Genomic DNA, 16,244 nt, shown 5'->3' with positions numbered 1-16,244 from the left:
TGAAGAAATGTTTTCTCATCTCGGTCCTAAAAGACTTCCCCCTTATCCTTAAGCTGTGACCCCTGGTTTTGGACTCCCCCAACATCGGGAACAATCTTCCCGCATCTAGCCTCTCCAACCCCTTAAGAATTTTATATGTTGTGAAACTTGAAAGGGTTCAGAGAAGATTGACCAGGATTTTGCCAGGGCTCGACGGACTGAGCGAAAGGGAGAGGTTGAGCAGGCTAGGGCTTTATTCATTGGAGCGCAGGAGGATTAGGGGTGATCTTATACAAAATCATGAGAGGAATCGATCAGGTAAATAGAGTATTTTGCCCAGAGTAGAGGAATCGAAAACCAGAGGACATAAGTTTAAGGTGAGGGGGGAAAGATTTAATGGGAATCTTTGGGGGTTTTTTTCACACATAGATTTTTTTTTTAGATTTAGAGATACTGCGCGGAAACAGGCCCTTCGGCCCACCGAGTCCGCGCCACCCAGCGATCCCCGCACATTAGCACTATCCTACACACACTAAGGACAATTTTTACATTTACCCAGTCAATTAACCTACATACCTGTACGTCTTTGGAGTGTGGGAGGAAACCAAAGATCTCGGAAAAAACCCACGCAGGTCACGGGGAGAACGTACAAACTCCGTACAGACGGCACCCGTAGTCAGGATCGAACCTGAGTCTCTGGCGCTGCATTCGCTGTAAGGCAGCAACACTGCCGCTGCGCCACCATGCCGCCATAGGGTTGTAGGTGTATTGAACGAGCTGTCGGAGGAGGTTGTTGAGGCAGGTACTATCGTAACGTTTAAGAAATATTTAGACAGGTACATTGCCAGGATAGGTTTAGGGGGATATGGGCCAAAAGCAGGCAGGTGGGACTAGTATAGATGGGGCATGTCGGTCAGCATGGGCAAGTTGGGCCGAAGGGCCTGTTTCCACGCTGCATGACTCTATGAGCCAAACAGATGCACCACAGGCTAGGATTGCTGTGGGAGATACAGATGCTACAGGGAAGAGGACGGGTGGCCAGATTTAGAGAATGAAACAATAGACAATAGACAATAGGTGCAGGAGTAGGCCATTCAGCCCTTCGAGCCAGCACCGCCATTCAATGCGATCATGGCTGATCACTCTCAATCAGTACCCCGTTCCTGCCTTCTCCCCATACCCCCTCACTCCGCTATCCTTAAGAGCTCCATCCAGCTCTCTCTTGAAAGCATCCAACGAACTGGCCTCCACTGCCTTCTGAGGCAGAGAATTCCACACCTTCACCACTCTCTGACTGAAAAAGTTATTCCTCATCTCCGTTCTAAATGGCCTACCCCTTATTCTTAAACTGTGGCCCCTTGTTCTGGACTCCCCCAACATTGGGAACATGTTTCCTGCCTCTAATGTGTCCAATCCCCTAATTATCTTATATGTTTCAATAAGATCCCCCCTCATCCTTCTAAATTCCAGTGTGTACAAGCCCAATCGCTCCAGCCTTTCAACATACGACAGTCCCGCCATTCCGGGAATTAACCTAGTGAACCTACGCTGCAAGCCCTCCATAGCAAAACCTATGCTGCACGCCCTCCATAGCATGGGACATTTTTTCATCTGAGAGGTAAAGGGCAGGATTGAGGATGTTGGATCACTGGGCCCGCCATAGGAGACGACTCCAGTGGGCTCCCCAGGTGTGAGAAACCCCCACTCACTCAAGCAAAGCCCAGTCCTTACAGACTGTGTGGGCATGACCTGCCCCCACCATGAACAGTTGAGGTGACCCACTTCAATACACGGACCGTTGTTTCATTGATCAGTGCAGCAGGTGGAGAGGAGGACATGAGGGATTATCACGCCTAACGTGGGCCTCTCAATCAAGCCAGGGATGCAATGGGTTATTTTTCCCCTCTCTCTCACAGGTCGCGGAGTCTTCGGAATACAAAGAGAGGTGGGAGCAGAGGCAGATGGAGATAGGTTCTTGATAAGCAGGGTGGAAGGGGATGAACGTTGTCTCGAGGTAGGGGAAGAAAGGGGTAGAGATTGTAGAGGTATGGTGTGGCAGGTTTGAGGGAGCATGTTGTCTAGCCCTGTCACCCAGAGAGTTGTGAATATGTGGAAGGCAGTGAAGGCCAATTCACTGGACATTTCCAAGAGAGAGTTAGATTTAGCTCGTCGGGCTAACAGAATCAAGGGATATGAGGAAAAAGCAGGAATGGGGTACTGATTTTGGATGATCAACCATGATCATATTGAATGGCGGTGCTGGCTCGAAGGGCGAATGGCCTACTCCTGCATCTATTTTCTTTGATTCTATGTTTCTAACTAATGCCTTTAAATAGACACAGATGAAACAAGGTTGTTGGATGACCCCTTAGTTGCATGATGTGTGTTTATTAATGGGCCCAAGTGTTCTAATTTATATCCATGATGGTGGAAAGATGACCTCAGCAACTAATGACATTGTTTGGTATGTGACTCTTACGGGAGGAATATCTGACAGGCAAGGTTTATAATAGCTCCTTTAGACGTTAGAGATACCATGTGGGAACAGGCCCTTCGGCCCACCGACCGGCGATCACCCCATACGCTTGCACAATCCGACAGACAAGGGACAATGCACAATTTTTACCAAAGCCAATTAACCAACAAACCTGACCGTCTTTGGAGTGTGGGAGAAAATCGGTGCACCCAAAGAAAACTCACACGATCACTGGGAGAAGGTACAAATCCTGAACAGACAGCACCCGTAGTCAGGATCGAACCTGGGTCTGTGGCGCTGTTAGGCAGCAACTCTACCGCTGCACCACTGTGCCACCCATTTGTTCTACATTTGGTTCACTTCCTCCATGATTGTGCCCGAGGGGAAATGGGCACCAGTGTGATCCAACCCAAGTAAATTTCAATCATGAACAGTTTGCGTATGAAGTTGCTAATTGATCTTATTTAAGGCACAGTTTTATAATGTACAAAGCAAAGCACGCAATGAGGCTTTTTTTGCTTCTGTTAGAACAATGAAGTCATGAAATAGTTCTCTAGATTAGTGATTTGATAAAATGGACCACAGACAATTACTTCAAGACCGATCTGATAAATCAAAACTCCTGATGGTATCTTGGAAAATCTCCCAATAAAAGGTATCTTTCATCCTTACAAAGGTCAGTCAGAGAAGACACGCTATATGGATGTTCAACTACAATTTACTGCTGCAATTGCGTATAAAACTAAAGTCTTTTTTTTAAGGAAACAACTGCTTAATTTTGTCAGATATTATCTTGCTTCGTTTTTAACAGCGTTTTAAAAATTGGATTTGTGTCACAAGTTCGACACGTCAATGAAAATTTTAAAAACCTGCAAGTAAAAAAAAACAAGACGTTGGTGCAAAACAATAGCCTTTCTCTCAACACAAGAGGCTCCAGAGACTGCAGATGCTGCAAATTCAAGCAAACAACAAGTGTCAGTGGAGTTCAGAGGATCAGGCAGTATCTGTGGAGGGAATGGACCATGTTTTATTCAAAATTAGACCAGAAGAAAAACAAGTCCATGGTAGTACAAGAAGATGTCCATTGCATTCAGTTGCCAAGGTAGGATTAGGGTTGTACACTACGATACAATACAAAATTAATTTATTTATCCCAGGAGGGAAATTGATCTGCCAATAGTCATAAAACGCAAGAAACGAGAAATATGATATTAAACAGACAAGTGGAAAGGATTGGGAATATGCAAAGATTGGGGAGGGGTGGGGGAGGGGAGTCAGTCTACCCCACGACAGAAGGGGGAGGAGTTGTACAATTTGATAGCCACAGGGAAGAAGGATCTCCTGTGGCGTTCTGTCCTGCATCTTGGTGGAACCAGTCTCGTTGCTGAAGGTGCTCCTCAGGTTGACCAGCGTGTCATGGAGGGGGTGAGCTGCATTGTCCAGGATGCTCCGCAGGTAGAGGAGCATCCTCCCCTCCAAGACCACCTCCCATGGATCCAACTCCGCCCCCAGGACGGAGCCAGCCTTCCTGATGGGTTTGTTGATCCTATTGGCGTCCGCGGCCTTCGCCCTTCTGCCCCGGCGCACGGCAGCGAAGAAGATGCCACTGGCTACCACCACCGATCGGTAGAACATCTGCAGCATCTAACTGCAGATGTTGAAGGAGTGGAGCCTTCTCAGAAAGTACAGCCGGCTCTGTCCCTTCTTGTTCAGGGCCTCTGGGTTTCTGGAGCAGTCCAGTTTACTGCCCAGGTACACTCCAAGGTATTTATAGGTGGCTGCAGGAAAGTAGCTGTTCCTGAACCTGGTGGTGTGGGACTTAAGGCTTCTGTACCTCCTGCCCAACAATAGCACATGGAGATCCTGTTTGGGGTTCTGTCTGGTTGGCCAAAGTGTCAACCTAATATACCAGGTGAAGGTTTAAATGTAGCCCATCTATTAAAACAATTAGAATGTAGAAACTATCAAAATGTTATGTTTATTTAATACATTCATCGGCTGCTGGAATAGCACAAGCTTTCAAACAGCTATGGTTAGTCTTGTAATTCTCAGTGCCTATACAGTGAAATGAGACCAGGAGACAAGCTAAACCTTTATTCAAATGAAAATCAAAAGAAAACGCCAGGGAGTGGAAATTTGACATAAAAGTAGAAAATGCTACAAGTTCTGTTAGCAGGCCAGGCAATATCTGTGGAAGGACAATCAGCAGAAGCCCAAACATGGTCCATTTCCCTCCGCTGATGCTGCCTGGCCCTCTGATTTCCTCCAGCAGTTTGTTTTTTTTTGCTCATGATTCCAGCATCTACAGTCTCTAGTGCCTCTTGTGTTGAGAGCAGGATTATTGTTCTGGTACCATTCAGTCAGGGTTGCGATCTCCCTCCGGTAGTCTGACTCATCATTACCCAGTATTCATCCAACAATGGTGGTCCTGTGGTGCACGGACTTGTGTCTGAGTGCAGGCATGGGAACAGAGAGAGAGAGGAAGGCGACAGAAAGCAGGAAACTTCAGGAAAGTGAGCTGAACATTTATCACTGAAAAAAAATGTTGGAAAATATCATTTAACACATTACTTAGGAGATTATGAAAAATCCATACTCATTTCCATTCGTGATTAGTATGGGTGTCAGGGGTTACGGGTGTCAGGGGTTACGGGTGTCAGGGGTTACGGGTGTCAGGGGTTACGGGTGTCAGGGGTTACGGGTGTCAGGGGTTACGGGTGTCAGGGGTTACGGGTGTCAGGGGTTACGGGTGTCAGGGGTTACGGGTGTCAGGGGTTACGGGTGTCAGGGGTTACGGGTGTCAGGGGTTACGGGTGTCAGGGGTTACGGGTGTCAGGGGTTACGGGTGTCAGGGGTTACGGGTGTCAGGGGTTACGGGTGTCAGGGGTTACGGGTGTCAGGGGTTACGGGTGTCAGGGGTTACGGGTGTCAGGGGTTACGGGTGTCAGGGGTTACGGGGAGAAGGCAGGAGAATAGGGTTGAGAGGGAAAGATACACCGATCAGCCAAAACATTATGACCTGATGAGCCAAAACATTATGACCACCTGCCCAATATGCTGTTGGTCCTCCGTGTGCAGCCCCATACGCAGCAGGGTGCGATGCACTGTGTATTGTGACACATTCCTCCCGTGACCACCATTTAAAATTTTCTGTGACTTGTGCCACAGTCGACCTTCTGTCGGTTCGGACCAGACGGGATAGCCTTCGTTACCCCCGCGCGTCGATGAGCCTTGGGCGCCCAACACCCTGTCGCCGGTTTGTGGTTTGTCCCTCCTCGGACCACTGTCGGTAGGTACTCACCACTACTGACCGGGAGCACCCCACAAGCCTTGCCATTTCAGAGATGCTCTGACCCAGTCGTCTGGCCATGACAATTTGGCCCTTGTCAAAGTCGCTCAGGTCTTTACTCCTGCCCAGTTCTCCTGCATCCAACACATCAACGTCAAGAACTGACTGTTCACTTGCTGCCTAATATATCCCACCCCTTGACAGGTGCCATTGTTACAAGATAATCAATGCTATTCACTTCGCCTGTCAGTGTGATCGGTGTAGATTAGCCATGATTGAATGGCAGAGTAGACTTGATGGGCTGAATGGCCTAATTCTGCTGCTAGAACTCATGGACTAATCAGCCCAAATCAACACAGTTTGTGCCAGAGAAATCACATTTGACTGATTTATTGGAGTTCCGTGAAGAACTAACATGAGAACCAATGAATGTTTCACACTTAATTTGCCAGAAGGCATTTGATGAAAGGTTATTGCAAAAAATAAAGGCTCACAGTGTGGGAGGTAATATACTGCCTTGGCAGAAGACTCTAACAGATAACCGAGTGGGCATGACGGTGTCTTTTTCTGGTTGGCAAGATGTAATGAGTGGTGTGCCACAAGAGTTGATGTTGAGGAGTCAATGTTTTACACCTTATATTGATGAGAAATAGTTGCTACATTTGCTGATGACACAAAGACTAGGTCAAAGAGAAGATTGTGAAGAGGACCAAAGGAGACCACAAAGGGATATAGATAGGATAAGTGAGAGGGAAAATGGGGAATAATGTAGGAAAAGTTGTTATTGTCTATTTTGGCACCAAAACTAAAGTTGCATGTCATTGGTGCACTATCACAGCTAACCCTGACCTTCCCATCTATGCTAGCTTGAACAATCCGCCCAACCTGCGCCTGAAGTCCCGCAAACCCTTCTGGTCTTCCGCCAAATCCCTGAAAGACTTTGACTCAAGACTGAGTGGCGCAGAGCTTGGATAGATGCCAACACCAACAGCCATCACAGACCCCACAGTGAAACCACCAGGATTTGACCTCCATCGCAAGCAATGGCTAACCCTGAACAGGATCCGCACCCTCCATGCAAGAACAGCCCATCGCCTGCACAAGTGGAGGATGGCAGACAGACAGCCCTGCTTGCCACTGCGGATATCCAGACCAGACCATCCCACACATCGTGAATGACTGCTCACAGAGGCTTTTCCCTGGTGGCATCATTTAAACTGAATTGATTAAAAACTAATTTTCTTCTAAAACCCTGGGTATAAATGCACGATTGATCCATACCACAATCATGTGCATTTGTACAGACTGTGACTGGTTCTTACCCTCAACAACTAAAAATGTCCAGTCACTCTACACTTCCATCCCCCACAAGGATGGTCTCGAAGCCCTCCGTTTCTTCCTCGACCGTAGAACCAGCCAATCCCCATCGACCAACACTCTCCTCCGCCTAGCAGAGCTGGTTCTTCCCCACAACAACTAAACTTCTGCCCTGTATAGACTGTGAGCAGAGTTAGGTGTTGAGCATCCATTGGAGCCAGGTCTGGATACGGTTGTGAGAGTGGGGATGGGTGGGTGTTGTTAATGCTGATACTCTGAAGCACATAAGCGTCATTGACGTGACTCCTGAGAGCTTCCAGCAGGGAGTGGGGTTCAACAGTGAGAGGTACAGTCAAGCGTTGTCATTGTAAATGTGAGATGATTGCCGGGACTTGAGGGCCTGAGTTGGAGGGAGAGGCTGGGCAGGCTGGGACTTTCTTCCTTGGAGTGCAGGAGACTCCTTAGTGTACCACACTTCAGTGTAGTTGATCTCGACGGAGTGGTCTATCTTGCTCTGCTCTATTATCTTTGGTTGAGTGTTTTAGTTTTGGCCCTTGATTCGGTGAACACATTGGTGGGCGGAGGCAGTAATTAGAGCTGTTAGTGACTTTGGATCCATCACAGCACGGTGATCTCCAGGGAACGTTTCAGGAACTTGCCACCAAATGGCTCCGCAATGTCAGACAAAACCGTTTGCAGTCCTTCAGGTGTGACAACTGATCATTGGCAATTGACCTGTTGGCGCTCTGGAGTAGGAATGTTCGATTTCTTCCTTGGCTTGGAGAGGAGACATTAATTAAAACTATTGGCATTATGTGAATCAGCGGGGATGTGATGAGGAATTTGAATGAGGTTTTCGCGGAGCACAAATCTCGCCGGAAAATGCCTAAAGGATGGTGTGGAATAACAATGAGGGTTGTATAACCTGCAGACAGTGGCAGGAGCTACTGGGAGACCATGGGATTTACTGGAGAGCTTCCAAAAGACCAGAGAAGTAACATCCCGCCTCCAGATTAGTTTATTTAGTTTAGTTTAGAGATACAGCATGGAAACAGGCCCTTCGGCCCACCGAGTCCGTGCTGACCATTCAACTAAATCTATAGGAAAAAAAACTGCAGATGCTGGTTGAAATGGAAGGTAGACACAAAACGGAGATAGACGAAAGTAGACACAAACCGGAGTACCTCAGCGGTTTGCAACTGAGATGCTGCCTGACCCGTTGAGTTACTCCAGCATATTGTGTCCACATTAGTTCTACCCACTCCCTACCCACCAGGAGCTATTTGTAGAGGCCATTTGACCTCCAAACCCACACATCTTTGGGATGTGGGAGGAACGCAGCTGGAGGAAACCCACACGGTCACAGGGAGAACGTGCACATCTCACAGGTAGGTGGGTTAGATGGCAAAATCTTTATACCATGGAGGAGGTATCTAAGCCAAGAGGACATGGGTTTAGGGGAGAGAGGTACGAAGTCTAGGGGGGAGCAGGGAGGGGGGCTTGGGATGGACGTCCGGACATCAAACGTGGTTGGAGCTGGGAGGAATGTGCTGCCTGAGGAGGTGGTGGAGGCAGATATTGCAGCACATTTACAAAGCACCATTACAGCCACTTGATTCACCAAAGCCACAGAGCTATTGCAGTTAGTGCAGTGAGGTTAGTGACATGGTCATGACTGTCTGAAGGGCATGTATCTGTGCCTTATGTTTTGTTCCGTTTAGTTTAGAGATAGAGCGTGGAAGCAGGCCCTTCGGCCCACCGAGTCCATGCCGACCAGGGATCCCCGCACGTTAACATCATCCTACACACACACACACCAATTTACAATTTACACTTATAACAGACAATTAACCTACAAACCTGTACATTTTTGGAGTGTGGAAGGAAATCGAAGATAACCCAGACAGTCACGGGGAGAATGTACAAACTCCGTACAGACAGCACCCGAAGTCAACCCACTGCACCAGCGTGCTGCCCACTATGACTCTGTGTACCTCAGAGGCAGTACTCAGCTGCAGAACCTCCTTTGAACAAGGAGCTAGTTGGCTACTACCTGATGCTATAACAAAAAACATAGAACAGCACAGCAATAGGCCCTTTGCTCACAATGTCTGTGCCAAACGTGATGCCAGGCTAAACTATTCCCTTCTTGTTGCTCCTGTTTATTCCCACATCCCAAACACATGTGGGTTTGTAGGTTAATTGGCCTCTGTAAATTCCCCTCAGCTTGTCGGGAATGGATGGGAGAGTGGGATAACATAGAACTAATGTAAACGGGTCAGCATGGAGTCAGAGGGCCAAAGGGCCTGACTCCATGCTGCATCTTTCGGTCAATCTATCAGTCAAGGGACCAAATCGAATGGCGGTGCAGTGGTGCAGAGGTAGAGTTGCTGCCTTACCGCGCCAGAGACCCGGGTTCAATCCTGACTGTGGGCGCTGTCTGCATGGAGTTTGTACGTTCTCCCAGTGACCTGCGTGGGTTTTCTCCGGGATCTCCGGTTTCCTCCCACACTCCAAAGACAGACAGGTTTGTAGGTTACTTGGCTTGGTAAAATTGTAAAATTGCCCCCAGTGTGTGTGCTAGTGTACGGGGATCGCTGGTCGGCCTAGACTCGGTGGGCCGAAGGGCCTGTTTCCGCGTTGAGTCTCTAAAAACTAAAACAAAGACTGTCACACGCAAAGACCTAATTCAGGCCCACCACATACTGAGACCACAAACAGCCAATGGAAATAGACACTGATGGGCAAGGCACATAGTAATGTAGCAAAATCCAGTTCATGAAGAATGCTGAAACAACTGGGAGGAAATCAGATGAAGTTTAGCGGGACCTGGTCACATGCAACTGTTAGAGCCCTTTACAAGCAGCCCATTGAGTGACTGAATCCACTGCAGTCTGAGACGTTGCCTGGTTTTGTGCTAAAATCCCAACCTACTAACCTGAAGCTTCCCCGTGATAAGCACACACAGAGGTGTTTACGAGGAGGACATCAGGCGATGATAATATAACAATTACGGACAGGGCTGCTTCGTGCCTCATCTGAATCAGATCAAAACCTATTGGAAGCGAGCGCATCACAAACAATGGCAATTTCAAGAGAGCTTCCCAATCTCGGATACTAATCCTGATCCAATCATCCACCCCCAGCCCCAACCACAACCTTCTGCCACAACCAACAGCAGCAAACTGAATCTGGGGTTGCCCAGGTGGTACTAGGAGGGGATTACGCGCTGTCCATGGGAGGAGGAATACATCCTTGATAAGGATTCCCAAAATGCTGGAGTAACTCAGCGGGTCAGGCAGCATCTCAGGAGAGAAGGAATGGGTCTCGACCCGAGACGTCACCCATTCCTTCTCTCCAGAGATGCTGCCTGACCCGCTGAGTTACTCCAGCAATTTGTGATACCTTCGATTTATACCAGCATCTGCAGTTATTTTCCTTGATAAGGATGGTGATATAGTTGTGTAATAATTTATTTAGTACCTAAGAATATTTGTTATTATAGTGGTGGGTTTGTTTGAATCGTTTTGTATTGCACATATCATTTTTGTAAATAATTGATTTAAATTATTTTTGGTAAAGAAGTAGTGTGATGACAATTCCCATTGCAATATCACGTATGGTATGGTTTCGGCATATGTAACAGGCTCCTGCAAGTAAAGTAGTTGCTTGTAAGTCAAACAGGCCATTTGGCCCAACACATCCGTGCTGACCAGTGGGCACACATCCATGTTAATCGCATCCACCAGCACTTGGCCCCAAGCTGTCTATGTCTAGATGATTCAAATGATCATCCAGACCCTACTTCAATGTAGTCAGTGCCTCTGCTTCAATGATTGTCTCAGGCAGTGTGCTCCAGGTACTCACTGCTCGCTCGTTGATGTAGGTCCCTCCATTGAATCCCCTTAATCACTTACCTCCATCCTTGCTTCTACTCTTCAATCTATTACCTGCCAGGCTTTGTCCTGCCCTTCCTTTCTTTGCCCCCATCATCTCCCCCCCCCCCTCCCCAATCCCCCAAACAATCAGTCTGAAGAAGGGTCCCAATCAGAAATGTTACCTCTCCATGTTCTCCCAAAGTGTCTCAGGAATGCTTGTTATCAAGATTCCAGCATCTGCTGTCTCCTGTGCCCACAACAGAACAAATGCTGTCCGCTGTTCCTCGGTAACCAGCTGTGGTGCTCGGTGTTCCGACAACCTCTGGCTGTGCACGACTCTTTGAGCGGCCTCTGCAGTTACTCCAGTGATCGCCCACATTTCCCCGTCTCTCCGAGTGCCCCCTCACTGTGCCTGCACTGATCAGCGATCACCCCACGTACCAACACTATCCAAAACACCGGGAGACAATTTACAATTTTAACTGACAAAACGTGCACGTCTTTGGAGTGGGGGAAGAAACTGGAGCACCCGGAGAAAACCTCCCCTGTCACAGGGAGAATGTGTAAACTCCCTACAGGCAACACCCGTACTCATGATCGAACCCGGGTCTCTGGCACTGTAAAGCAGCAGTTCTACCGCTATGCCTCTCTCACGCAAGGGTGTAGACCTAATCTTCCAACCTACCTTATTACTGCCATTAGACCTTTCCCTCTGTAATTGCAATGCTTTAATGCTGTAACACTATATTCCACACACTGGTATGTTTCTATTTGCTCTACATTGTACTTGTGCATGGCTTGATTGTACTCACTGATAGTATGATGTAACTGGATAGGTTGTAAAAGGGTCCCGACCCAAAACACCGCCCATGTTGAAAGACTGGAGCGACTAGGCTTGTATACACTGGAATTTAGAAGGATGAGAGGGGATCTCATCGAAACGTATAAGATTATTAAGGGGCTGGACATGTTAAAGGCAGGAAACATGTTCCTAATGTTGGGGGAGTCCAGAGTAAGGAGCCACAGTTTAAGAATAAGGGGTAGGCCATATAGAACTGAGATGAGGAAAAACATTTTCAGTCAGAGTTGTGAATCTGTGGAATTCTCTGCCTCAGAAGGCAGTGGAGGCCAATTCTCTGAATGCATTCAAGAGAGAGCTAGATAGAGCTCTTAAGGATAGCGGAGTCAGGGGGTATGGGGAGAAGGCAGGAACGGGGTACTGATTGAGAATGATCAGCCATGATCACATTGAATGGTGGTGCTGGCTCGAAGGGCCGAATGGCCTACTCCTGCACCTATTGTCTATTGTCTATCCATTTCTCCAGAGATTATGCCTGACCCGCTGCGTTACTCCAGCACTTTGTGTCTATCTTCGGTATAACCAGCATTTGCAGTTCCTTTCTACAGGACTGAAACCAAAGCTTTTCACTGTACCTCGGTGCACATGACAATAATAATCCGAGACCAACACAGACAGATAGGGTGATGAAGAAGTCATATTGCAGACTTGCGGATTGCAGGTGACATTCGAAGGTATCAACGGTAGACAACAATAGTACTGCCATTATTACAAATGCAACATTACGTTTGTGACGTGTGTCCAATGTAGGCCAGAGTCCAAAATTTCTTATGACTCTAACTAGGTGCAATTTGTTGCAAGGGAATTGGTTTTTTAAAAATGTTATCTCCACGAAAGGAACAAAAACACAACAGAGGATCTGTGGTAAATCAGAAGGACAAGCAGAAAATAGAAGCACACAGTGACCCAGCATTTCTGGAACAGAAGAATTGACATTTTAAGTCAAAGATTATTTCCCCAGTTTGATCACGAGGACAAATGATTTAATACAAACAAAATGGGAGAGGAAATGGACAAAAATAAAGGACTTTTTTTTTAAAGGAGTCACAAGCACTAATGACCTGTATTTTTGTTTTATTTTTGCACAGAGTACTTTTTTACGGTCTTGCAGGATTTTGTGTGTGTAGTCTGGTATCATTTATGTTTTTTGTCTGAGTCGGCCTGCCTGTGATTGCACTGCCAGCAAGAATTTCATTGCACCTGTAACTCACAGTACTTGTGCATGTGGCAGTCAATAATAACCTCCAATGCTTGAAAGTATTCAATGCTTCAATGCGTACACATACAATTACTGCAGAGCCTTGTCTCAGCTTGGGAGGGGTCTTGCCTCCAAAACCGGAGGTTAGTGTGCTCCATTCCAAGCCCCACTCCAGAGCTTAAAGCACCTAGTGGTGAATCTGTGGAATTCTCTGCCACAGAAGGTAGTTGAGGCCAGTTCATTGGCTATATTTAAGAGGGAGTTAGATGTGGCCCTTGTGGCTAAAGGGATCAGGGGGTATGGAGAGAAGGCAGGTACGGGATACTGAGTTGGATGATCAGCCATGATCATATTGAATGGCGGTGCAGGCTCGAAGGGCCGAATGACCTACTCCTGCACCTATTTTCTATGTTTCTATGTGTAACCATAAAGCAAAAACATGCTGGAAACACTCAGCAGGTCAGGCAGCATCTGTGGAAGGAGAAAAAGAATGAGTGTTTGCTAACTTCCTTTTCACAGATGCTCTCTCTTGGTCCTCCAGGACATTATGTTTCGCTCATGATTCCAGCATCTGCAGTTTCTTGTACCATAATGTTCGCTAACTTTGTTTTTCTGACCACAGATGGTGTCCGACCTGCTGACCGTCTCCAGGACTTCTTGTTTCTGTTTCAGATTTGCAGTATCTGCATTTCACTTTGGAGTTTCATTTAATGAAAGTTGGTGGAAACGTATCATTGTGATAAAAATGGTGCCTCTGCAGCAAAGCAGGAGAATTTCAAGTATCAAGGACAAAATCTACCTTCCATAAAACGCCAAGAACCAAACAACTGTGTTCTTAGAGGACACTAGAATACCTGCAGCACCGCAATGTTGATCCAGCTAAAGTGGATTGGTGGCATTTTTGGCCTGCTGTACTCACCAGAGGCTCATAACCAAAGGCTCACAACCATCTTAAGCAGCTTTGCTTGTGCAACAAAGTGTGACAACTGTGTGTGGAGGCATGCGATTTAAATATAACGACTGAGAATTTCCTGTGCATTAGTTCACAGACAGGACTACAGGCTAATCGGTGACCACATGCGTGTACACACACACACACACACGATTTAGACTTCCAAACACGTGAAACATACCTTCTACTTATGAAACTGAGATCTCCTCACATGTGGGCACAGAAGATACTCACATTCACGCTTCGCACATCTGACTTCCTGCTTGTTCTCCGCCAGTTCCTCACCAGTGTGGTTTGAGTGAATGCGTGGTCTAAATACTGAAAGGACCCCCCATTCTGAGCAATAATAGACCAAAACAGCCTCTCTTTGCACCACTGCACAATGCACTCACACACGGCTGACCTTGGTCATTAAGTTATTGAGTGAAAACAGTTGGCCGCCACGAGGGATGGAACTGGGCAAAGGTTTTACATAAACAAGCACCCCTGGCCAGACTTAGTCCTGCAGACCCCGGGTGAGATCATTGACCTAAATACGTGAAAGGACACAAAGTGCTGGAGTAACTCAAAGGGTCAGGCAGCATCTCCGGGGGACATTGCTTGACGACGTTTCGGGTCAGGACTCTCCTGCAGACTAAAAGCGCAAAGGTGATTGAAAACTCCAAATAAAATGAGCCGCATGTTTTTGTGGATGACCCCCCCCGAACTTGGTGGTGTTGTGGACTGCAAGGTAGGTTGTGCAAGCTGGGATAAAGGTCAGAGCACTGGCAGATGGAATTTAATTCTGAAAAATGCAAAGTGTTGCATTTTGCAAAATCAATGTAGGGATAGGATATATACAGAAAACGGTAGGGACATTGGCCGGTGTGGGCAAGTTGGGCCTGTTTCCACACTGTATCACTCTATGACTCGGGAATGTTTAACTAAGAACAGATAGGTAAAAAAGCAAATGGCACGCTTACCTTCATGGGCTCAGACACAGAATATATAAATGTTCAACCATTATGTTGCAACTTTGCCAAACACTGGTTAGAGTGCAGGTTTGAGTATAGTGTGCAGTTCTGGTAGCGACACTCTAATGAAAGCTGAGACTGCACTAGAGAGGATGCAGAGGAGACCGATGCGACCTGATGTGCGACAGGAGGAAGAGATAATGTGATGCTGCCTGGATTGGAGAACTTCAGTTATGGGGAGAGATTGGATCGGTTGGGCTTGTCTGGAGAACATGGATAGGTGATGTTTCAGATTGGAACCATCTTCAGACTGACCCAAACCGTCACCTATCCCTGTTCTCCAGAGATGCTGCCTGACCTGCTGAGTTACTCCAGCACATTGTGTCTTTTTTTGTGTGTAAAGCAGCACGTGCAGTTCCTTGTATCGAAATATCAATCGACAATGGAGTTTTAGCACTTTCTCCAATCCCTTCTGAAATCCTAGATTTCAAGCTAAGACCACAGGCAATAGACAATAGGTGCAGGAGTAGGCCATTCGGCCCTTTGAGCTAGCACCACCATTCAATGTGATCATTCTCAGTAGAAACATGTATTTTATTTACTGTGTGTATGCCCAGAGTGGGTTGTACGGCTTGGAATTTGTCAGTCTGCTACATCTGAAGGCAATCAGATTCTCACTACTTGAAACTAAGCTATTTGTATATTTAATCTCAGTTTTATGGGTTATTACTTTGGAAGACAGCAACTCGAGGTGTGTGTATAGATGTGGGGGTGAAATGGCATTCCTGGGCAATTCCGTCTTCAGCCAGCAGATGGGGTTTTGAGGCGTTTCTTGGCGTTGCAGGGTCCTAGCGCCCACCGGATCTCTGGCGACACACACAGGGACTGCTGAGGAAATGTGCTCATCACATGTTTGCACATCAGATTGCCGGCTTGAGAACGAGTTTTACTGCCACCCCGTCAATAGCTGAGCTGGAAGATGGCGCAGTCACGTGGCTTTACACTTCTCTTCTCACTCACCCTATGCAAATAGCAGGATAAAGTGCAGGAAGGAACTGCAAATGCTGGTTTAAAGCCAAGATAGACACAAAAAGCTGGAGTGACTCAGTGGGACAGGCAGCATCTGTGGAGGGAAGGTCTCTCTGGAGATGCTCTCTCCAGCAATGCTTCCTGTCCCGCTGACTCACTCCAGCTTTGTATTTCTGCAAACAGTGGGAGGTAGTCTCTGGTGGAGCTTCCTCCCTGTGTCATCATGATTACAGTAGCTAGCATTCACTGCTGGCTGGGTCTGGGTCTGGGTTGAATCTCATGATTCAGCTCCACAGCTGTTGTTTCCACATCTG

Source organism: Rhinoraja longicauda, chromosome 35, assembly GCF_053455715.1.
Source record: "Rhinoraja longicauda isolate Sanriku21f chromosome 35, sRhiLon1.1, whole genome shotgun sequence".
NCBI lineage: Eukaryota > Metazoa > Chordata > Chondrichthyes > Rajiformes > Arhynchobatidae > Rhinoraja > Rhinoraja longicauda.
Note: the sequence above shows the minus strand (reverse complement) of the source record.